Below are 27147 nucleotides of genomic sequence, written 5' to 3' on the forward strand. Positions count from 1 at the left end.
TTATAATATATATCTTTTTTTCATTCAATTCTTAATGTTTATTCACTATATAAAAAAAAAAATTATATGCTCACTCTACAGAGTAATTAGGCAACTGTATCTATGGCTTCTTTTAAATAAGTCGCACATTCATCAACCCAACGGCAAATGCTTTCAGTTCGTTCCTCCATTTAATTAGAGTATCAATTGTGCGAAATTTCAGAACGATTCAAAACAAACAGGTCGGATGTTGCACATTGAACCCGCCTATCGATGGTGCGGTTTGCATCAATTGCAGAGATGAATCTCATCATGTGACTGCATACACACATACAAACATGGCGGCTTCGAAGTATGCAAGTAGTAAAATGTATATACGATCGCTGTGCAAAGCAAAAAGTATTGTTGCCCCAAACATTTCTGATTTTGCACTGTGCGCTTGCAACACCCCCACTTCCTCACTAGTCATAATACCCGTACTCGTATTGCTATTGCGATTCATTGCAATGTTTGATTGCAATCGTCAGTAATAACAATGGCAACAATCGCAACATTCAACAACAAAAACAATCAAGTAGCCTAAACAATGCACCGTAGCTAGCAATGCGAGTATAAGTAAGTAGCTGTGGTGGAAACAAATTGTACATTAGGTCGGCGCGATTTGCATGAAATAAAATTGTTCGATAACGCGCCATCAAAATTGTGACTCCTCTTGTCTTTACGGACAAAAAATTATTCTATGGCATAGGTCTAAAATGAGTTTCACAATTCCATAACTGTTTTTTTCATGTTTCATTTATGGGGGGCCACCATAGCCGAATGGGTTGGTGGGTGACTACCATTCGGAAGTGCGTAGGTAGGAGTCCCAATGCGTGAAACAGCAAAATGGTAGAAAAAAGTTTTTTCTAACAACGGTCGCCCTCGGCAGGCAATGGCAAGCCTCCGAGTGTATTTCTGTCATGAAAAAATTCTCATAAAAGCCATTTGCCATTCGGAGTCGGCTTACAGGACGCACGCCACAATTAGGAGGAGAAGCTCGGTCAAACACATAACAGAAGTGTGTGCACCAATTATTTGTTTATTTTTTATTTCATTTAATTAGCATTTTCAAGGCACTTGGCAATTTTAACATTTTTTCATCTATTAAAATAAATATTCCCGGTTTTATTGGAAGGAGTAATTCGCTTCCGATATTTATTCTTACTTTAGGCATCCGATAGAGAGTTGCAGAGAGCAGTTAATATTTTAATTAAAAATTCTTGTGCCAATAAATGTCAAAATATTACATTTTGCTAGCGAGAAGAATCATAATTTCGTCGCCTACCTAATGCACATAGCCAGGGTATTAAAGTCCGTATTACAAAAAGTTTCAACTGCTGCAGCAAATGCAGCTCAATGCATTCGCAATCGTTGCGGTTGCCACTACTGTGGCTGTAGTTGATACGCGCTGCAGAGTTGCATGGAAAATGGATCTGCTCCAGAAGATTTCAGTAATCTCATTCGTCACACTTGGTTGCTCAAGTACGAATTTATCGTTTTTTTGTACTAAAACATTGTTTTTTTTGCGTTTTTTTCTACTAGTACTATGGAAATGCTAACTCGTACCTATGTAGATACTTAACTGCTTAGCAAAATATGTGTGTATGTGTGTACATATTTGTTCATATGTACATATGCCGGTATCGAAACCACTTGTAAGCATTGCTACTTATCCCCCACAATGGGCAGCGCAAAAAATGGATTCGTTTGCTTGGCTGATTTTGGAAGCCCTAGAAGAATTATGAAGTGGTAATGTTTGCTGCCGTGCTTTTATTACAAACTGCCAACCAACAAACCAACACGCGCACACACACATGCACATATATACACACATAGCCACCTAAAATTTTCGAATACATATCCAAGCCACTAGCATTGAGTCGCCTTGCTTGCATTGCCACCTCGCATTGTGTATTAACTATCAGTATTGTAATTGTTGCTATCGGCTTGGTACTCGTGCTTGTTTTGTACTATGTAGTAATGATGTATCATAGCCAACAAATGTATGACTTGTACATACACCTATAATAGATATCCACCAAGGAATCCAAGAATGTTACGCCACAGTGCACAAAGCGCTTGAATGCGAGTGTATTGGAGTAACTCTAATTTCCCAACAAGTTCTTTTCATTGCAGGCAATTAGTACCTTTGAAGCGACCGCCTCTTTTGCAAGTAATGTCACATTTATGGTCACGATACATATGTATGTGCATAGTTACACAAAACCCTATTGTTGACCAAAACAAAAAAAAAAAAAATAAACCTAACTAAAATAAAAATTGCGGTGCAAAAGGTGCTGCGCGGCATCTCATGGAAAGCTATTCATTGAAAAATTATGATTTTTTTCCTCATGAGAGTAGGAAAAGTAGAACAAAAATCCGTTAAGTCAGAAATTTAAAATGAAAATGCCATTTATTGGTACGTCCGTACTTATATATCTCTTATTGGTTGAATTTTCTCTTTGCCTTTTCGGCAGTAAATTTTTGTATATTTAAAAGTCACTCATTGGGCCATGCTCTGCCTATTCCTGATAAGAAATGATAATCAGAATCCATTGTTTCGAGAAACTAACAAAAAAATAAAACTTTAAAGAGCAATTAGAAAATAAAATTTGAGAAAAATCTTTCAGAACAATGTACGGATATCAGTGTGCGCGTATTCATTTAGAAATTTGGGAACTATTAGTTAAAATTCTGGATTTTTTCAGATAGGACAACAGAACAATAGTCTGCGATTCATAACTTATAATAATGTATGCACAGGCATAAAAATACTACTTTGCTCGCAACAATCTTGGGAAAAAAATTGCTAAATGGGTCACACGATACCCATTACATCTTCTTCTTCTTGGCACGATTAACCGCTTAAGTGGTTTTGCTCAAGTTTAACAAAGCGGGCCAGTCGTTTATTTCTCGTGCTAAGCGGCGCCAGTTGGGCACACCAAATGAAGCTAAGTTCTTCTCCACCTGATGTTTCCCGCGCAGACGATGTCTTCTTCTGCCTCTGCTACCACCAGGCGGATCGCAACGAATACTTTCAGAGCCGGAACGTTTGTATCCATTCGAAGCCGCTGGAATGTCATTAGAACATACCTCAGTGCTGCCCTGAGTGTTGCTTCGCATTTAGGTACTTCCCACCTTCTTTTGAGTTATTTCTATCACTGCGGAAGATGCAATCAGGTTATAGGAGGTTGGCCACTGGAGGTAATCTCTCAAGGGACATGGTAGCAGTTTTGATACAGATCTTTCATTCTGCAAACTTGACTTCAATTAGGTTGGATTGCAACGAGGGGGAACTCTGTACCGAGGCTCTTACCTCTGTCTTCGGTGACGACCTAAAAGATAAAATCGGGAGTCGGAGCTGAAGTTTTCTCTAAATCTATTTCCTTCAAACTGCAGAACTCTGCACTGCTAGTGTTTTTAGGCAGAAGTTTTTGTGATCCTGCAGGCATGCATAATGTTTACCAACATTTTTTTCCGATAGTCCATGGTGCAGATCCAAATTGGTCAACTTCCGTAAAGAGGAGATCAAATCTCTTGGGTGTGCAAGTAACATTTCCCTGATCTGGGTTCTAAGACAAAGGAACATATCAGGAAGGAATCGCCTGAATTGGTTTCAGAGGTCTTGCACCAGGTCATCGATATCCCCGTGGTTGTTGCTAAAGGAGAAATGCATAACTTATTTTTCAAGAAAGCACAGATCAGATGGAGCGCCATTTCTTTGTGTAGTTTTGTGAAAATCTTTTGGAGTCCTGAGGACACCACGCCATTCAATCTCCAAACTCCTAGCTATGCTTATCGATCATTGGACAGTCGGTAATCGCGCAGAAAAGCTAGGTTTACTATTAAATTCTCATTGCAGAATCAATGGGCACCTTTCAGAAAAGGACACTGTTGAGTACTTTCCCTGTAAATGTCCGGGTTTGGCAACCAGACGATTAAGGTCACTGGGTGCGCTTTTTTCGACATCCTGGGGCAGTACAACAACCTAAATTCCATCAACCTGCTCCGTTACATCAACAGCTCTGGTTGGCTGTAGATATCTGCCCGCCTGAGGTCTCATAATGGTATCAAAACGGGTATCAATATTTTTTTCTTACAGATTAAGATTATTATTATGTTACTTTTTAAAGCATCTGTATTAGTATGTAAGACGTTTCGCTTTTGTTGACTGCAATAAATAAAGCCAACTTGGCTGGAATGAAGAATGATTCATTACCATCTTGCATGATAGCCAATCAATCATAATCAAGGGTTCATTATAGACACCGTCTTACTTGTCAAAACTAGAACTTGTGGAAATCAAAGCAGACATGCAAGTAAACCCTGAGCCCTTCCGCGCCACTGCCTAGGCTTTCGCAGATCTTGGTTCTGCGTTTCCTTACCAAAGAAGGATATTGTAGACGTCAAGGTAAAAACTTTGTTAAAGCTCGCAAGAGACTACATCATAAATAAGATCTGAAGTCCATGTCCCCATTCAATCTCTTAGTAACACCATAGACTAGTTCTATATCACACAGTATTGATCTGACTAGTTCGCAAATCTGGATTAATTTTTTTTAAGTTCTGGTTGCTTCAGAACATTTTTCTAATAGCGGTCGCCCCTCGGCAGGCAATGGCAAACCTCCGAGTGTATTTCTGCCATGGAAAAGCTCCTCATAAAAATATCTGCCGTTCGGAGTCGGCTTAATACGTCCCTCCATTTGTGGAACAACATCAAGACGCACACCGCAAATAGGAGGAGGAGCTCGGCCAAACACCCAAAAAGGGTGTACGCGCCAATTATATATATATATATATATATATATATATATGTGTATATATAATTCTCCAAACTAAATTTATGCCTTTTTGATTGGTTACATTTCGAAAACCGGACGCTATAGTCTGTGCGTATGAGCAATTAATTTACAAATTTATACATAATTGTTCATTTATATAAAATCTTTATAAGGATTTATTTGTTAAGTTTTATATAGCTTTAGCAAAGCACTGCAAGGAATGTGCTCAGATTTATGTGCGCAGTTTTGATGGAAGGAATATTTGGATTCACCAAAAGTTCGGCATGGCTTGAAGACATGGAGGATAGAATTGGGGGTACACCGAGTGAACTCTTTTTAAAAGTGCCCCTTCTGGCCTATCGAAATCTTGGCCATCACTGAAATATTGAAATTAAATAGCCCTTTTCTTGTTAAAGGTTATTAATGGTTAATTAAAGTATAATTAGTTTTGTTGTTGGCAACTCGCAATAATAAAAATTCAATAAAAGCAAACTTCCATGAGAATTAATATCCACTACTTAAAAGCGGAATGCAAAGCTAATGTAAAGTCGTAGAACTATGGCGTTAGATGTGATTAGAATTTTGATTCCTTTCATGCAAATACATGCAATTTAATTAAATGAACTAATTGGATAATCAATACTGAAATTATTTACATGTATGAGCCGAAATTTACAAATTAAAGCATTTTAGTTAAGTACATCTTTGCATATTTACACACACACATTAATACAAATGCTGCAGTTATATAATTGCCACTAATATCTGCTAAGAAATGGGACGAAATTGATGATTTTGAAGCAGCAGTTTCATCATCAACGATAGCATTTAAAGCTGTGCTAACAATCCAATTGTATGCGCACACACATGCATGCACATGTACGAGTATATATGTACTAATGAAATATATACTTCCAATTTGAATTACTAATTTGTTATTGCTGCTGATGTTATAAGCCTTAGTAAATGCGGCTTGTGGCATTTGCAAATGATGATGATGGTGTTATCGGCTAAAAATTGCTGAGCTCATAAATTATAATGCTCGTACAATGGAATATGCTAAAATGGAATGGGAATGGAAATGAAGTGAAATGAAATACGCTAGGCGATACCCAAAATGCGATGCAAATGAAAGGAGTTTAATTGCAATGAATCCGATGAACTGAATTTGGAAGCTGTGCGAACGCAAATGTTTGTAGGTGAGTGTGCAAATTTAAAATTACACAGACGGTTAAATGGTGAATTATTACATGCCACTCGTATCTTATACGTTGGAAGACCCATTGAATGTCGATAGTTAACAACAACCTGCACGCTTTGCTTTAGTTGCATAGAAATTGTATAACTTCAAATTAGACTTATACATTCAAGACACAAAAACAACCGTTGTTTTTTTACTGATATTGGTTGATAGCTCTGTGGACATGCTTCGGACAATGTTGGCCAGTATTCGGTTAGGTTAGGTTTGGCAGCAGCATCGCACATAGGGACAGCGATGCCACTTAGACCACGAAATGCGTCCAGCAGGGGCTGGGCTGCATTTCCCCTTCCAGATTGAGCCACCCTGAGCTTTGCACAAAGTGTAAGAGGTTGTTGATACCTAAAGTGCATAGATCAACCATATTCATTGAGAAGTAGGATCTTAAATATCGGTTCTTGCTTGTGGCTAGAGCCGGGTATATGCGAAAAAGGTGTTGCATTGTTTCCAAATCCTCCTTATTCCTACAGCTACGACAGAAATCATGCACGTAAACGCTTAATCTCCTTGAGTGATTTCCTATGAGACAATGTCCTATGAGGGTCCCTACTATGGTCCTAATTTGAAGTATACTCAATTTTATAACATTCTTGGTTAGACCTAAATTTAGCCTTGGCCATGTTTGCCTAGCAATTTCACAGGTCTTCGCTCTAATCCATCTTTGATTTACAGAATTGTTTCCTAATGTGAAGAAATGGCTCGCGAAGAAAATTTTTGTTCAAGGGAGGAAATCATCGCCGAGACAGAGGCGTATTTTAGAGGGATTAAAAAATAGCCGGAGCGTTGGGAGAAATTTATCGTTCTAAAAGAGCAATATGTTGAAAAAAAAATTGAAAAAATGGTGTCTTCATTTCTAACACCGGTACTTATTGAACCCCCTCGTATACATATGTATATCTCCATGCCAATGCAATTTTTCAAGGATAACTTTTACCTCCGAACGGCGTAGTGTAAAAGTTTAAAATAGTTTATAGGCAAAACTTTCAAGGAAGCTTTCGAATTGTCGTTAATTAATAGCAGTTGAAAAATTACAATTAAATGATAGTGGAGGCAAATTGAATGGTGTTTCCGCTTCACTGTTTCACTGTTTACTTCGATGCTACTTATGAACTTGGGTAATTACACGCGCCTGCCCGCAGCAAATAGTGGTAGTTCGCCAATTAAACCCTTCAGAAACATTAATTCTGGTTTGCAAATGACTTTTGTTGCATTTATTTGGTTCATACATACAAACAAGCTACTTGTTATTGAAATGCAGTAGCACTCGTTCCCCAATACATAAACATGTACACATGTATATGCACAAGTACGTACATACATATAGGCGTACTTAGCAAAATATTGCACAATTTATTACCCACTCTCGTTGTTAGCGTTGGTTCGTACATAATTTTTAGCGCACGCCAAGTGAATGGCTGATTGATCCGAACACTTGGCGAGTGCTTAAATTGGCGTACGTACATATGTACATATATATGTACATATGTATACACATGTAGCAGCATAAATTGAGAGCGTTCAGCGTTTAAATGAAAGTTATGGAAGCATACAATTTGCTGGCTTCGGGGCTTTTGTAATTAAGAATGGCATATAATGACAATTGCCGTGCCTATGTGCGTGCCTACTCCATTTGCCTGCTGGTGGTATAAATTTGATTAGAGTGAATTTAAAATCCATATATGCACGTTAATATATCATAGCTGGGAGTACTGTAATTGGGAGCGCAAATTTAAAAGCTCATCAATTTAAATTTTTCAATTCAATGTACAAATTTATCCAATAATGCAGCTTTGACCAAAAGATTTTGCGCATTTATTGAATTAGTGGAAATTATAACTGCTGGACCTAGTTTTAGCAGCTATTTATTATAAAGGGTTTTTTTTTTGTTTGAAGCGCAAGAACTTAAATGATAATACAAAGCAGAAATACAGTGGGAACTAATTTTTTATTATAATCTGGTAGATAATTTCATGACATTTATTTTTGAGTGTGATATACCGTTAATTTTTGACGACTTTTTCAAAAAAATCGGAGTAATAAATCTAAATGAGCAAAAATGCGACGCAAACGATGGTTACTTGGCTTTAATTCTTGCACGAGCTATATTTTACAGACACCTAAGCCAACATCCTTTTGTGGGACAAAATCAAAACGCACCTCCCCTAATAGGAGGAGGAGGAGCATCTAACAGAAGCAAAAATAGCCCCAAAATTCATTTTTTTAAGCATTTTATTCCGCGAAAAAATTTTTGGTTTTTTGTATTCAGGTCACTGACGCCGATGCTACAATGCCCGTCGACTGAGAAGCCCCGTTGCGACCTTCCTGGAAGAATTGAGTGTACATCTGCCATTTTCAATGATTAAAATAAAAAAAAAATTTAGATTATTTTAATGTATAAATAAACCGTATGCCAATTTTGAAAAAAAATATTGACTTATTCATTTTAAATAATTTGAATGAAAATCAGGGAAAATATGGCTGTTTACAGGTATATGTCCCCTTAAGCCAAAATCCTTGCATAAAATTCTGCACGTAGTCGAAGGACAAATGCCAACAAGTTCATAATGACAACAAATAGACACTTCGGCATCTTCTTAAATATTTCGCTACATGAACTTCGCAAACAGATTTACTTTTTTGAAATTCTTCTTCTTCCTCTTAATTGGTGCGATAACCGCTTAGCCGATTTTGGCCGAGTTTAACAAAGCGCGCTAGTCATTTCTTTCTCGTGCTAAACGGCGCCAGTTGGAAGCACCAAGTGAAGGCGAGTCTATCTCCATTTGCTCTTTCCAACGCAGAAGAGGCCTTCCTCTTTTTTTGCTACCACTGCAGCTGCAGATGGTACTGCATCGAATACATTCGGAGGACATGACCCAGCCAACAGAGTCGCTGTATCTTTATTATTCTATGTCGTCATAAAGCTCATACAGCTCTTCGTTCCACCGTCTGCGATACTCGCCGTTGCCAACGTGGAAAGATCCAAAAATATTTCTCTCAAACCCATCAAGGGGCGCGTCATCGGATGTTGTCATCGTCCACGCTTCTGCGCTATACGTTAGCATGGGCATAATGAGAGCCTTATAAGGTGTTAGTTTTGTTCATCGAGAGAAGACTTTACTACTCAGTTGCCTACTTAGTCCAAAGTACTACTTGTTGGCAGGAGATATTATACGTTGGTTTTCAAGACTGACATTATTATCGGTGTTAATGCTGGTTCCTAGATAAACGAAGTCTCTTACAACCTCAAAATCATCACTGTCAACAGTTAATAGACGTGGGCACCGATATGCGAGTGCGCCGACTGTTTGTTTGATGACAGGAGGTACTTCATTTTGCGCTCGTTCACCACTAGACCCATTCGTTTTGCCTCTATATTCAGTTTGGAAAAAAAAAAGAAAAGAACTAACAGCTCGGTTGTTAAGGCCGATGATGTCAATATCGTCGGCATTCGCCAATAATTGTACGCTGTTATGAAAAATTGTGCCTGAGCGATTAAGTTCTGCGGCTCGCACGTTCTTTTCCAGCATCAGGTTAAAGAAATCACTCGACAGAGAGTCACCTTATCGGAAACCTTACTGAACAAAAATATCAAAGACAGTTTGCCATTCCCAGCTTTCAAACCATAGTTGTCATGCAGCTAAAAACATACCCGATGATTATTTTGACGATTAGTCATCTGGGAATATTTTACGTACAAATTGTGGAATTTTTTTTAGCATTACCAACTACAGCACTTACCAATGCCGTTGCAGGCATCAGCAAAAACTGCCCACCGAAATACAAAGAAATTGTGAAAGTACTGTAACTTGAAGACTGAGCCGATGTAATGCGTTGCTATTGCAGTTACGCCAAAAAGTATAAAGGAATAAGCAAAACAAAAGCGCAGCCCATCGGCATTGGGAAAAGCATTACGAAATGTAACAAAATGCCAAAACAAAACAAATCCCACACAGACACCGCATACCGCATTAAAATATGTACGCATGCTTGCGAAAAAATTGCAAAATACCTTCAGCAATGACAATCAGCAACAACAAACGGATTAAAAGCGAAGGCATACGAAAGTATAACAAACAAATGGAAATATGCAAATAAAGGCAAACGATTTAAATGGGAAGTTGTTACAATAAGTAATGGCGAAGTAGTCAAAAAACAGACCATGAGAATGCCACAAAACATCCAAATTTACTACTGGCAGATGATATATATATATATTTTTTTAAAATAAACAACTAAAATAAATTAAAATATGATAAAATCCAAATAGATAAAATTAAAGAAATTACTCATATTGACTTCTTTGATGTGTCGATTCGTTTAATTCATATAGTTAAAGCTTGCAAAGGCAGATATATATACATATATGGACGTGTAACTCAATAGCGCCTTAATAAAACTTCTCAAAACTTAGTGCATGTATTACCACTCACCTTATGTAAATCCTACATAGATATTATTCAGATCTGTTAAAAATAAGAGACCGAAGTAATACTGATGGCACTAGGCCACATGTCACTTGAGGTCAGCAAGCAACTAGACGACACATCCCTAGTGACTCAAAAAGCAATGAAATATCTGGGCATTTAATTAGACTGCAGGCTTACGTTCTGGGTGGCTACTACAGCAGCAAAGATCACAGGAATGCTGAGCGAACTAATGGCGAACATCCGTGGACCAGAGTAAAAGAAGGCCGATAATGACCACCACAAACGCAATACTTCTGTACGGCAGCGAAATATGGGGAAATGCGCTAAACTGCAAAACCAAGCGCAAAGCACTGGAGGCTGTGCAACGAACAGCGGCACTCCTACCGCAGCTGTCTCAGGCGCAGCAGTTTGTGATCAGCGGTAAGATACTAATCGACCTCATGGCTCGAGAATGAGTAGATGCATGAGACACTAGGAAAAAACGCCAATCTACTCGTAGTGTTGTACCTTTAGCTACACTTTCAACCTTAACTAAAAAGTTCTCGGAACAAAAAAACCCCCCACGTGGCGCTCTAAGTCAACTGATTTGAGTTCTGTTTTTTTTAATTGCTAGGTTGCGGCATCTGTGATTAACAATCCTATAGTATTACTATTTTATCGCAATTACTTGACATTTGTAAAAGTTACGCCGTCGTGAGTTACTCTACCTCTGTACGCATTTGTATGTATTGAATTTTACGTTAAAAATGGATTCAATGGAGCAAAAACCTTGGAAATGTTGAGAAACTGTACAGACAGGCCGTCAACATCGAAAACTGATGAAAGCATCAATAAAATTATAGAAAACTTGATTAATAACCCTAAATTAACCATCAGTAGATGGGCATTAGCTGGCAGAGAATTTAAACATTACTTAGTTATCCGTTCAGGACAATGCAGTTAATGATTTTGCGTCATGTTCCTGCAAAGTTGGTCACGAAGGACCTGAATTTCGTAGTAAAAAGGGACCGCTTTGATATCGTCAAAGACATTATTTCCAAGGTTAAGACCCAACAATCATCACCCGCATCAATACTGGAGACGAAGCGTAGGTTTATCAGTACGACGCACATAACAAACATTAGGGGAGTCAGTGGAGGATTCCGAATGAACCAAGACCAAAAACCACGAAACGTATACCATCCAACAGCTATCGAATTCATTTTATATGGCTCCTGCGATTTTTTTGTGTTTCATCGATTGAAAAAGCCACTATGGAGAATGCGTCACCGAGAGGAAGTAATTGGTAAATCGAAAACGGATTTGATGGCTATATTGAAAATAAAATTCCAAAAATGCGCTACAGTGGATGAGAAGTACTTTGAAGGCAATAATATCACTTTTGAGGAATAAAATCAAATTTCGAATTTTCTGTATATATTCCGGGAACTTTATGATCAAGTTGGTATTTAATATTTGCATGTCCTAGGCATTACGCCATCACCACCGCAGCATCACAATGGAGAGAGCAAAATGCAAGCACGGTGCAATCGACACCTCTACATTACAATTGGTCCATGTTTTATCAGTACCTTCTGGGATGGCTAAATACATAACACTTAAGAATTCAGAAAAGTGTGATTAAGTTATATAAATTTATATTTGATTTATTTTTCTTCCTAGAATTTAAAACTTTTTAGTGGAGAAATACTTTTAGAAAGTCTTTTCTTTTGACTAGGCTGTATATACAAAAATTACACAGTGGAAAAGTTATGATATCACTCTGCAAAATACAATTTTCTTCTTGAAATTTTTCCAAAAAGCCATTGCGTGTGAAAAAACTATACACCAAATTTTTTTTTCGCTATTCTGACTTTTCATCTCATCGAACTTTTGTGGTATAAATGAGAAAATTTCCTTTGTTGTTTTTAGAGTTAGTGCTCTTATGGCGATTTTAATAAAATAAAAAAAATAAAAACAACTTGCGACCTTGCGACCCATCCGTGTTATCCACAGAATTATAATGTTACTGCTTTAGTGATCCCAGAATTACTGAAAACTGTGCGGAGTACAACGTGCGACAGTTGTTCGCCTGCCATCTACAATGTACCGCAGTGTTGACGATTAACCCCAGCTTATGCTTAATTCTGGTTACGAAAAAAACAAACGCCGCCCCGCTTATCCAAGTTAGGTAAGATTGTAGCGGTTGTCCACTACGGACACACTGAGGCTCATGGCCCATTGTGATGCCGCTTGGAGAACTTCTCCTGATCTCCTAAAACCAGTATGAACTTTTCAAAAAATTTTGGAGATCGCTGATTTCTACAGTGTCAAGATCTTCATTCAAAAATTGTCCACCTAAATACATAAGGACATAGACAAATACAATTGTAAGTGTTGCCCACCACTGAATGTAGGAAAATTGGTGTATGTATGCACGTCATTTACCGCATGGTTATTCGTATATACATATATGCCCACAACAGCACATTTAAGTACATACTTAGTTGCATTTCAGCTGCTCAAAGTTGATATCGTCCCACGCGCGTCATGGTCATATGCGCCTAGACTTACTCGTAAGTATGTGCAGGTACAAGTATTTAGCTCGGTGGCTTTGCTGTGCTTAATGTTCATGCGAAGCACGCATGCGGTTAGTTTAATTACTTGTATATGTATGTATGTATATACTTTCATACCCCATATCTCAATGGTATTTCGTTTCGATTGTGGCTGATGTCTTACAGCTGTAACAAACAGCCTGCCTACACAAACGCTTTATTCCTTTCACCTTTGCCACCCACCTTTGCGGTGTTCCTTGAGCTGATTCTGTCACTGTAGCTGCAATTACGCACCACATTTCTGCTGATTTTCAATATGTTTGTGAAAACACGTTGAGAAGTGCTTACAAATTTAAGTCTGTCATTGTGAGTCAATGAGGCTATTTTGATTTTTAAGACACAGCTATGCTAATATATTTTCAATTCCAAGTATTAGTACAGCTATGATTCTGTGATTGTAGAGAGACCTCTTCTAAAGTATTTTAATCTTTAAATAGACGCATATCAAGTGCGAATTTTTCTAACCATGAACCAAAAAAATTTGTTTTATAGCAGCCGACTTTCGCAAGCAATGCCAAATCGCTGAGTGAGTTTTCTTCATGAGGATGCGTTTTTCAAGAACCAATTTCCAATTGAAACTGGAATTCTAATGTTTTTTTTTACGAAATCGTCTATTGGCGCTTAATCATGTAGAAACTCGTGCCGACCTTTTCAAGTTTGTGTGCGGCATAGGCCGTTGGGAAATATTACAAACTTATTTCTAAAGTCAATGTTGTGTAGTCCAAAAAGTGCGTTTATTGGAAAGAAGATTTGGTGGAAAAGAGGCACAGATCGCGCTTATTGTATGGAACAAATACCTCCCATTATTCACTTACAAGACCAATTTGACTCAGCAATTGAAGCCGCTTCGAGGGGGCCTTAGAGCAGCTCAAAATGGGCAACGATTTTATTCGAAAAAAAAAAAACATCTTTTCTGATGAAGCGCATTTACATCTCAACAGCTACAAGTAATCAAGAAAGCTTCCTCAGCTCAAATTCAAGAGTTGGGCTTGAACGATCTTTGGTTTCAACAGGAGAGCACATTATGCTCAGTAATTGTGGTATCAACTGCCTCGATGATATCAATTGACCACTTAGGTGTTGCGCTTCAACACCGTTAGACTTTTTTGTGGGGTTCCGATGCTATGTGAAAAATCCATTAACCCTTAAAACCTTCGAGTTGTCACCAGGGTCTGGCCTTTTTTCGTCCTGTTCGATGATCCTTTTTGAAAAGTTATATCCATGAATCGATGGAAAATTAAATTTTAGGAAACCACCTGAAAGCGGCCGCCGTAGCCGAATGGGTTGGTGCGTGACTACCATTCGGAATTCAGAGAGAGAACGTAGTTTCGAATCTCGCTGGAACACTAAAAATTAAGAAAAACATTTTTCTTATAGCGGTCGCCCCTCGGCAGACAATGGCAAACCTCCGATGTATTTCTGCCATGAAAAGGCTCCTCATAAAAATATCTGGCGTTCGGAATTGGCTTGAAACTGTAGGTCCGTCCATTTGTGGAACAACATCAAGACGCACACCCCAAATAAGAGGAATAGCTCGGCCAAACACCCAAAAATGGTGCACCCGCCAATTATATATATACATATATACCTGAAAGCTCAATTCGTTAGCTATAATAGAAATAAGTTGAGTTCACGTCCAAAGGCGAAAAAGTCTGGCCAGACTCGGTATCCAAGGGAGGGTTAACGATTCCAATAACGCCTTTAAAGTAAGGAAGCCCTTTAAGGTTTTGGAGAACTGGTTTAACAGGATACGCTACTGCGGACATGAAACGTAATACGAGTATACAAAAAAATTTGTTTTTAATTTTGAAAAGAAACCACTGTATGAACCACCCTCTATATATGCCTCACAAGCAGAAAAGAGTATTGCATTATACAATTCAAAAACAAAGATTTTTGTAATATTTTTTAGTGTGCAGTATTAATTTCTCGTGCGCTCATTGCCAGCGATGCGGAAGGCAAGGACGTAATCTGCATGCGATACATTTCGCTTGACTTTTATTACACCGTTTCTTATTTTTCGTTTAACTCTTCATTTTCTTTCCAAGTTACTTCAGTTTTTTCAGCAACAGCTGTGGTAAGCGTTCGCTTTTTAGCCCTTTTATCACATTTTACATATTCACTGCATCCGAAGGTGATAACCCAATTTTTTGTACATTTTATGAAATATTTTTTTTTTATCGCATGATAGTTGGTTAAATAGTTTATTTTACCTCTTCAAATAACCTCAATATAATCATTTAAATACGTTTCCTCTAAGCACGGCTACCATTTATGGCTCACATATAATCATGACTTTGCTTATTTGTGTTAATGACGAGGAAATTAAGTAACTTCAATATCTTCAACAGCTTAAATCGTTCGTAAATGGTTTCCGAAAGTTAGCACTGTTAAACTAATACCTTAAGACCTTCAAAGCAAAATTACTCGTATGTACACATTTTGCTTTGATTATAATCTGAAGGCTTATAGCAACAATACATGACTTAGAAGTGAGCCTAGGTTAGGTTGTGAGATTGCCCCGCGGAGGAGGGCTGAGATGGAATTGAATGCAAATTCGTCTAAGCGGCTAAGGTAGACAAGAGTGTCTATTCTGTTCTGAAATTGCTCCACACAGAGAAAATGAAGCACAAAATCAGGTGTAAATCTATAAATGGCTATGATTGATGGAAGAAATTCTTTGGAAATTCCATTGAAAAGAAAATTGATTGAAATGTGTTGCCAATGCATTTAGTAAAATAGCGATTTTACAAATTTTATTCAAATAAATACAGGCTGGCGCGAAATATATTTCACATTTATGAACTGGAAAGCTGCAGTATAACAGCTGCAGTAGATTAGATTAGATTAGATTTGTGGGGGGTTGGACAAGTCCAAGCACTCAGTCAGCAGACCACTATACTACACCCGGATAGATATCAGTAGAAGGAATAGAGATAGGAAAGATAAAAAGTGGATGGTAAAACGGATAGATTAGTTTGAGGTCACTCTTCCACAAATCTCTTGGATTCATTGATGAATTTTAAGAGATCCGGAAGAGTATGAACTTTGTCCATAATCAGTGTATCGCAACCCAATATCCTAAGTCTGATTCTGGAAAATGCAGCATAGCTACAGAGAAAATGCTCTGCAGTCTCGTCATCCTCAAGACAGGATAGGCATATTGGGCTGTTCACGACCCCCATGGTAGCCAAATGCTGACCACAGACGTTGTGCCCTGTGATTACAACCACATGTACTCTCAGGTCCTTCCTACTGAGTTTTAGGAGAAAGGTCGCTGTTTTCCTGTTTGGTTCTTTCACAAAGCACTTGGCTACTCTGCACGAGTTCCACTCAGACCAACGACCTCTGTGGGTAGACCTCATAAAGTCCTCAATCCATAGTTGAATCGATGCAGAATTGACACCTAGAAAGGGTTCAGGATCTAGTGACATACTTGCAGAGCCTTCATTTGCAAATTTATGAGCTAACTCGTTCCCTGCAATACCACAATGTCCAGGCACCCAAATAAGATGTGTTTTGCAATACTGTTCAGTTTTGTCTTACATTTACCGACTAACTTCGAAGTGCAGCGTGGGTTAGCAAGGGCTTTCAGTGCAGCTTGACTGCCACTACAAATTCCAATACTTTTGCCCCGCCACTTTTTCTCAATTAGCCAGTACATTCAAGATGGCATAGACTTCCGTAAGGAATACCGTGGCCATCTGTCCTGTGGCATAGAAGTACTTAGTGTCTTCGTCTAAGTACCATCCAGATCCGCTTCCATCATTGGTTTTGGATCCGTCGGTGTAGAAAGTGTGCTGATATCCCATTAATAGGTTCTCTAGACTTAACCATTGATCTCTATCTGGAATCAAAACATCATACTTCCTACCGAAGCCAACGACAGGCACCCGATTGTCCACCGGCATCGAGAGCAGTGTCCGACAACTGGTGGTATATTTGACAGTGGCCAGTGCTTACTTCATTTCCCCAGACTGCGTTTAACTTGAGCCTGTACGCCGCCTTCATTGCTTGCTTTCGAATTTGAAGATCTAGAGGTTGCAAGTTCAGAATTAGTCATTAAGGGCATCACCAGATGTCGTACTCATGGCCCTGCTACAGTAACAAACAATCAATGTAGAGCGTAAAGGTCAAAATAAAGATTTGCATCACCCAAAATCATTTTTTCGTTCGTTGAAAGATTGATAATTTCACTCAAGGTTCTTTCTCGTTTGTGTCGATTGCTCTTTTTAGTTTGGCCGACCACGTCTATTTTTCTACAGCGGACTAAAGCTGCAATTAGTGGTGCTGTACCGCAGCCATAACCAAAATCATAGCAAAGAAGTGCTCTGATCAAACATATGGGCATCACTGTAAAGGAGTATAGGTGCCGCACCATAACACCGTATGTATTTATTGAATTTTGGTTTTCGCCCGTAACCGTAAGCAGCTGTGAAATACTTTACATTTGTTTCGATATTTCCAATGAAAATTTGAATATTAGAAATGAATAATGAAAAACTAATTGACTTAGTGGAAAATTGTGCGTGATTTTATATTATAACAAAGTGGGAATGTTGCCATTAATTTTACTTCCATATCTGTTATTTATGGTTACGGCACGCCTAATCGACAAATGCTGTAATGCTGCGCCTAGGGTTACGGTTACCCCTATGGCACTACTAATTGCAGCTTAAGGGAACAGATACCTGTAAAATTTCGAAAAAAAAAATTTTTTTTTCCAAAATGTTATTAAAATCCTTTAAGAATATGTCAAAAAATTGTTATAACGTAAATTTAAGTATTTCTTATTTTACAGATCGTCAACCGTGACGACTCTATTCTTTGCGTTCGAGCGCTGGCAAAGGAATTTTTATGTATTCCAACTTTAGACGCGTTTTTCTCAAAACTATTATATATTTTTCGAATTGGCGTTCAGATAACTCGAAAAGTTATTGACCGATCTCCCTGAAATTTTGCACACATCTTTTTTATGATATTGCTTTCTATATGAATTTACAAGTTTCCGAAATTTTTTCGAAGCAAAAATAGTAGGAAAATTCGCCCCAAAATTAATTTTATTTTTCATTTTTTTTAATTCATAGAGAAATTATGACATTAATAAACAAAAAAATTTTTGGTTTTTTGTATTCAAGTCACTGATACCGATGCTACAATGCCCGCCGATTGAGAAGCCCCGCTGCGACCTTCCAAGAATAATGTACACTCATCCGCCATTTTAAATTATTATAACAAAAATTTTTTTCTCATATTATTTTAATGTATAAATAAACTGTATGCCAATTTTGAAAAAAATATATTGACTTCTTCATTTTAAAAAATTGTAATGAAAATCCGGGAAAATATGGCCGTTTACAGGTATTTGTCCCCTTCATACTGCTTTACACAATATTCATAAGTGCTGAAAGCAAGTTTTTTTTCCAGTATCAGGTTAAGAAGTCAAACAACAGCGAGTCACCCTGTCTTGGTATCAGACCCCTTTTTTGTATCAGACGGCTCGGAAAGGTTCTTCCAGGTTCTGATGGCGCGGCTGGTATTGAGCAGCATTATTTTGCATTTTTTTGTTTGTTTTTGTCGGGATAAACTAGCTGGTACAGCACTCAGACAACATTAAGTCCATTGTGCTGCACTCGTGTTCCCTTTATTTTTACATAGCCGTATTAGTTGTGTGGGGATACTAAATTCAGACATCGCGGCATATGGGCAACTCTTTTTCGAGTTGCCGAATGTAGCTTTAAAATCAACAAAAAGATGTTGTATGTCGATGGGGGTTGAATGTTTCGTGGGTCGCTTTCAAGACTTGAACTCAGTACTCTCGATCGGGTAGCCAAAATTGCAAACGTATTTTCTACATGCCGTGAGCTGAAATTCTCATTAAATTCATATATGTCTTGTGTCAAGCTATGACCGGGACGTGGTCACATCAAATTACTTTTTAGTGGAAACGCACTGTCGCCGACGTAGTGAAATGCAGAATTAGTCGATGTTCCTGGTAGGATTGTATCACAAGCTGCTTCTAAAGTGCCATCCAATAATTTTCTTCCTAAAGCACTGCGAGCAAGTGAAGACGTGATTAGCATCCCAGTCTCCCATTACAATAATTTTTTTTGTAATTACTTATATAATATAATAGAAGAATCCGCTGTTATATGGCCTGATTATTATGCTTCTCATCCATAGCTCCTAAACTATTTGGTATGCTAGCCTTTGTATAAAATTTGTTTGTAATTTCCCTTAGTTCGCTTACGTTCGGAGGTGACAAATAAATCACATGCCATGCATTCCAAATAGCGTCACATGTTTCATACACAGGGTCCGGCACTGGAAGTGCAACCAATTAAAAAGGCCATCAATTTAGTTTGTATAAATTTCTGCACAGTTGAAATGCCAAGCTTTAAGCCCAAGGAAGCAATTGCACATTACATCACTGTGCAAAGAATCTGAAATGGTTTGTGCATTAAGGATTAGAATATAAACATTTCAAATTTCCAATCGCCAAGCGCGATTTATGGTATCCTCCACTAAGTTGTTTAAAAAAAAGCAAGTAGTTAGCTTTTTGACTGCAATATAACAAGTTTTTATTATTTTGTGATTACTCTTATTTATAAGTTTTCGTGCTTATTAATAAGTACTACATTATTGGATTTCCTTACTACGCAGTTTATTTCATATAACTTAAATTCTATGGAAAGTTGAGGTTGCGGTAGCGGCCGTAACTCGCGTCTCGGGGTGATTGCTTTTCTGTTAGAAAAGTGCTCCAGGCTTGATTGTAAGAAGCTTAACAATAAATTGATACTACCAACATTCATTCCCGGTTGCTTTATAAAAATGTTCATTTCTTTACGTTTAGTCGCTTAATGCAAGTCCTGAAAAATCCTTCTTCCTCGAGAGTCATACATATTAACTGGTTGAACGCACTATTTACGCTTACTTCCATTGAGCTCGTCATACGCTTCATAAGCTGTGTTTGTTACCAATGCAATTTTAGCAATCGTTGATGCGAGATTATCGCTTATATGGCATTTCTTCTTATCCCAAACCTTTGCTAGTCGCACAAATTTTAAATGAATAACAATGCGAAACCTCTAAATCACCTGTTTTGCTTGCCACAGACAAGAAAAATTTGATTGTCGCGACGTCGTGAAGTGATTCTGCGCCTTAAACTGCTGCAGTCGTTTTTTTGTGGTGTCCGCAGCTTCTTTTGTCGTTGCTTGGACTCCATTTGTTCAATTTTGTTTTTAAGCTCATTAGTTAAATGTGCTAGGAGGGTCTCCTCATTTGTTATTCGAGCATCACAGGCCACCGAATATGTTTGATGATTATGCTTTATTAACCGTTTTGTGAGTGTTAATTTTTCTTTAACCCGATTGATGTCATGCACTGGTTTTTTGCAAATTTTACTCATAGCCAGGCGATAAGCGTAAATTCGAAATTGCAGTGAATTTTTTTTCAAACTGGATTTGGTTATTTCACTATTACTCGTAACAGCGGACATTTTTTATGATTGGTTTTACTGTGTTGTGAGCCAGAGAACTTCTGATAGGTTTGCTTCCAATACCTTCTATTTTTATAGTATACAGTGGTAAAATTTATTTTTACCGATATGTATTACCTGCGCCAAGATCAACTGCTGGCGAAAAGGAATTATGCACCTGCCGTTGCGTGGTTACGTATGGGACAGTTTTTGTATTGGTCGGTATTATTATGCGAACTTTTCACAAAAATATTAGACGGGAATAACAATAGAGGATTAAGTAATTAAAAATAGTACGAAATGTCTTTATTTATACTTTTCCAATAAAAATAGAAGCAAATTTCCCGGCAATTTTATGCAACTAAGGACTAAAATGTAGACACAAACGTTAAGCCAGCAGGTAAGAAAATACAAACTAAATAACACATTTTGTTGTTGCAATAATTGTTTTGCATGCCACATTCTGAAATAAATAGTCTGCTACTAGCAAAAATCAAGCATTTATATTATTGTGTTCAATAATAAACATGTAACTGCATGCACATGTTATTTTGTGTTTGTTTTTTGTTTGTTTTTCTTTTGTTTTTAGTTAAATAATGTATTAAATAAGTCACCAAGGTTCTTTGTTAGGAATTTTCCCATTATTAAAGTTTCTTGAAAACAGCATTTTTGCATAATTGGCACACGAAGCTACATTCTTTGTGAGTTTTCCTCCAGGAATTATATTATTGGATTTGAGTTGGACATATGTACATATGTATGTATGCCTTTATGTTAGTAACAGAATGTCAAGTGGTGAGTTTCTGCACAAATCACATTTTCTCGATAACAATGGGTTTTCCCAAAATTCAGGGACTGTTAATGTTTTACATATGTATGTAAGTATCGATGTAGCGTTACGAGCAAGGTGAAACCACGTAAGGTGTCTTCGCTATAGCAGTTGATTTGGGTTTTTCTTGTTTTGAAAGCAAAAGTGCCCTGAGTCTTTGTTATGGCCTTAATTGCTTGTTTACACTCGCTTCAAATTTTGGCATTCAAACGACCAATTACAAAAACAAAGTGCATTGTGGTTGCTCGAGTAATATAGGCCGCAAGCATACATGAAAACGACCAATGCTCTTTTACCAGAGAATGTTAATGCATTAACATTCTCTGGTTTGGGGTTGTATATCAGCAATTGGAGTGGGTGAAATCAAAATTTTGGGCGAACTAATGACCAGGGAAGTATATCTTGATATTTAAAAAAACGAATTGACTTCCAGTATTAGAAAATTCGTCTTTGTTGACCCGGAAAACTCGAACAAATTTAAATACAAATACTATCAAGATAATGATCCCAAACATAAATCTTATTTATGCAGGTCCTGGTTACTCTACAACTGAACCAAAGTTATTGATACCCTCCGCCAAAAGTTCCGACATTAACCCATTCGAAAATTTGTGGGTTCCTTTAAAAAGAAAAGTAGGAAAAAGATCGCCAACTAATAAAACTTAATTAATAAGACTCATCAGAGAAGAGTGGTAAAAAATACCATTGGAATTGTCGTTTGCGAAGTCGTCTTCAAGCGGTAATTGATGCCCAAGGCGGACATACAAAATATTAACCCCCAAAAGACTGCATTTTTTGTTGTTTTCATCAGTTATGCAAAGATTTTTTTGACACTTTTTAAATAGAGTAAACAGCATTTTTTGTTGTTGTTTTTGTAATGCTTAAGTTTATTTAATAACTATTGGCGCCTAATAGTCGTAGACAAGTACAGTAATGGAATGTGTGTATACATTTTTTGTTTGCTTTTTTATTTGTTGTTGGAATTCTCGATCAAAGCTAAAATTTTTAATTTTTCTTCACTATGCAAAGATATTCTTGACAAACTGTACATCTCTGAATATATTCCAGGAACTTTTTTGCTGAAGATGATATAAATTATATGAATAAGGATAGAAGAACGCCATAACTTAAAGAATCAGAACATGGAGACAACTCGCTTCAAATATTTAAATTTAGTATCAACCAGATTCTGATAAGAAACTCACCGGAAGATTTTTCTCTATTCACTTTCCTCTTATCATGAATAAAAATTCCCTTAGGATTTTCTCTTACCTCTTATTAAGGTTAAAGTTTAAATTAAAGGTAGCATAACGATAACCACATAAATCTGCTGATCGAACCCCCATAGGTTGGGAGGTAATCGAATAGACATAATGTCGTAGTCACACCCGTAACCGTACATTGAATTTTGTAACTAAAGCATAAACAGCTGATTGTTGATTTGCTGCATTGTGGTATATAATGCCATTATATTCATTTTCTCGTCACAAGTCGAGCTGTTAACTTTTCTTTAGTTTCTGCACTTTCGAAATGAAAAAATAAATGGTAATGCATATACATAAATATCAGCTATTGATGACTATGACACCAACCATAGATGGCAGTAAATATCGTTGTGGCTAAGACCACGGTTAATTTTATGGCGTCATGGTATAGCTTATCTAATTTAACCTTTGTCACAAGCGAACTTCAAAAAAGGGAAATCGTGTTTTGGGAAAAAATAAGTATCACAAATGTAAAAAAGGAGAATGTGATGACATTTTCAAACGAATTTTACGACAGCAAAGTGTAAGGGAGCAGTACACAAAATGTAAGAACTTAAACTTTTCAGTAAATAAAATTAAATACTAAAAGTTTGTTTTATAGTCAAAAATGTTGGTTGTCAACTAGAGATACTTGTAGAAATGATGCAGGGTAATCCTGGAATTGTAAGAAGGGCAGCAATGAGGCGGTTAGCAGAAGACCAAGCAACCAAAAATGTGCCTAATATTTGTGCATAGTGGTAGTAATGAATGTTTTATTGAAAATATTTATTTTCTTTGGAAAGTGTTTTATTGAGTTTATTATGTATGGTATACTTATTATTATATTATTTAGTATTACAAAAGTACAATAAAAAATATCTATTAATTTAGGTAGGTGGTTGAAGTACCACTCTGACACTCCCTAATCAGTACTAAAGCGCTATTTTGATTGCATTATGAGATCTCCACCAGGCAGGCATCTACAGTCAGAGTTGTTGATATTTTGGCTAAACCTAGCTGCCAAACCCGGACATTTGCAGAGAAACTCTTTAGGAGTATCCTTCTCTGAAAGGTCCCCACAGCTTCTGCAATAGGAATTAAATGTTGAGCCTAACATTCCCATTTTGGTGCCGATTGTCCAATGACCGGTAAACACAGCTACGAGTTTGTAAATTGAATAGCGTGGAGTCCTTAGAACTTTCTGAGTCCTCCGTCTGTTGTACTGGGGCCAAACGGTTTTTGAAAAAGCACATGAAGAAATGGAGCTTCATCTTTTCTGCGCTTTCCTAGGAAATAAGCTGTGCAATTCCCTTTTAACAACAGGTCTCGGAGACTATAATAATTAAAGTTGAATATTTTTTTTGTTCAATGTTTTTAAAACTGTTATTCAAACTGATATTCCAGAAATTTGGATTATCTCTTTACAGCTGATTATATGCTTATATATATTGTATATACTTATGCTCTATCGCTAAATAGGGTGACAAACCCTTTTACTATTTCTTCGTTTAAGGCGTCCCGGTTGTCTAGAGCTCGAAAATTTAGTGTACTTTCGGGATAATTTAACAATAAAAAAAGGAAACACGATAGTTTAATTTTATTGGCTTTTTTTAACTTCTTTTACATACAAAATTGAAAAAAAAACTTTAATTTTAATAATTAAAAAAATGGCACTGAAATTGACCCTCCCAAAAAATTGCACCTGAACGAGGTTGTCCATTTTGGCTCTTCTATTTATCTGAAACACAAAAACCAAAACAATCATTAATCAGTATAACTGTAGCTATGTCCCGTATTAGAATACAAAAAACAATTGACAAAACGGCGCGGTTTTGAATTTGGCACTCTAAAAAATCGGGTTTTTTTCAGTTTTTTAATAAAAAAATACGAAATAGTTTAAATAATAAAATGATTCTATTACGGGCGCTAGCCATTGATGTTGTATACAACATATTAAAATTTCAGACGATTCGGTTGAATAGTTTTTTATGTTTTAATAGTTTTTTATGTTTTAATAGTTTGAATAATTTTTTTAAAGCTTGAGGTACAGAAGCGCGCGGACCGCTCTCTACTTAGTTAATAGGCTGTAGAAGCTATAATATTGGGAATATCCGCATGAAAGTTTCACAGTTTATTCTTTAGATACTATACTTTCGAAGTATCGAAAAAACTAAAAATCGATTTTTTGAAATTCCTAGACCACCGGGTCCCCTTAAGATTGAGAACCCTTTAAAATGAAAAGTATGTATTGTGCGCAGCACATATTTCTCCTTCCCTCTGCTTTACATACATTTACACATTTATGTGTTTAAAAAATCTGAAGTACCTGATCTGGATCTTTATTCTGATTGGATTAGATCCCATATCCCGCCTGCTTTCCACCTTCAGCAAAAAAACGCAAAGTTTTGCAATTAGTGAATATTTAATTTTTTTTTATATTATTATAATATTTTTATTTTATTTATTTACTTGTACATATACATTCTAAGCCCCTCCAACAAATATTAGAAAGCAGTCTTATTTAGTGTACATTACTTGTGAAACCTGTAAAGGTGGAAAATTAATGGTAATTTCAATAAAACAGATTTTTATTATTCACGTGAATTGCGGCAGTTCAAATGGGTTTACTTTATCCCGAATATGCCTTTTTAAAGGTTTTTGTATCTGTGTCTTGCGTTTCAACTCAGCAGTTTCTTTATCTGCTACTATTCGGAAACCTAGTTTATGCATTGTTTAATAATTTTATTAAGTTTTTTCCAAATTTTTGCCAACGTTATTTCAAATAACTTAAATTTTCACACAATTCGCACCACTTGAAACTGTTTAAAATACAGAACTCAGCTGTTTCGAAATTTGAAATTTGTATTCCAAAAATTTTGGGGGTTAAATTTTTCTCCCCGAAAGTTTAGAATGGTATGGGGATATATAGAGAAAAAAAACATAGATCCCCGAAATCTGGAAATATTTGTTATTGGACTGTATAAGACCCCACTATTCTATTCTATTCTATTCTATTCTATTCTATTCTATTCTATTCTATTCTATTCTATTCTATTCTATTCTATTCTATTCTATTCTATTCTATTCTATTCTATTCTATTCTATTCTATTCTATTCTATTCTATTCTATTCTATTCTATTCTATTCTATTCTATTCTATTCTATTCTATTCTATTCTATTCTATTCTATTCTATTCTATTCTATTCTATTCTATTCTATTCTATTCTATTCTATTCTATTCTATTCTATTCTATTCTATTCTATTCTATTCTATTCTATTCTATTCTATTCTATTCTATTCTATTCTATTCTATTCTATTCTATTCTATTCTATTCTATTCTATTCTATTCTATTCTATTCTATTCTATTCTATTCTATTCTATTCTATTCTATTCTATTCTATTCTATTCTATTCTATTCTATTCTATTCTATTCTATTCTATTCTATTCTATTCTATTCTATTCTATTCTATTCTATTCTATTCTATTCTATTCTATTCTATTCTATTCTATTCTATTCTATTCTATTCTATTCTATTCTATTCTATTCTATTCTATTCTATTCTATTCTATTCTATTCTATTCTATTCTATTCTATTCTATTCTATTCTATTCTATTCTATTCTATTCTATTCTATTCTATTCTATTCTATTCTATTCTATTCTATTCTATTCTATTCTATTCTATTCTATTCTATTCTATTCTATTATATTCTATTATATTCTATTCTATTCTATTCTATTCTATTCTATTCTATTCTATTCTATTCTATTCTATTCTATTCTATTCTATTCTATTCTATTCTATTCTATTCTATTCTATTCTATTCTATTCTATTCTATTCTATTCTATTCTATTCTATTCTATTCTATTCTATTCTATTCTATTCTATTCTATTCTATTCTATTCTATTCTATTCTATTCTATTCTATTCTATTCTATTCTATTCTATTCTATTCTATTCTATTCTATTCTATTCTATTCTATTCTATTCTATTCTATTCTATTCTATTCTATTCTATTCTATTCTATTCTATTCTATTCTATTCTATTCTATTCTATTCTATTCTATTCTATTCTATTCTATTCTATTCTATTCTATTCTATTCTATTCTATTCTATTCTATTCTATTCTATTCTATTCTATTCTATTCTATTCTATTCTATTCTATTCTATTCTATTCTAAATTTTTTTGCTGTAACATTCTTCCCGTAAACGGGTCATATGATCTAACTTAATTTCATTTCGTGCAGTGCGACTTATATTTCCTAAATTATGACTCACTAAAAATTTCCCCTCTAGGGTAGGGTACCGGGCCACCTTGTATACTTTTATGTACCCTCTAATAGAATAGCGTGTAATGGTTATACTCCTTCTCATTATTCATAAGGCTTCTCAGGACACATCCACGTAGCCAATTCACGAGACTGGTATAACCGATCGGCAACACTAAGCTTTAGAAGTCACATCGAAATAGTCATTCGTCGACCTTGTCACCCTAATATTCTTATT

The sequence above is a fragment of the Anastrepha obliqua genome, chromosome 3 (assembly GCF_027943255.1).
Source record: "Anastrepha obliqua isolate idAnaObli1 chromosome 3, idAnaObli1_1.0, whole genome shotgun sequence".
Taxonomy (NCBI): Eukaryota; Metazoa; Arthropoda; class Insecta; order Diptera; family Tephritidae; genus Anastrepha; species Anastrepha obliqua.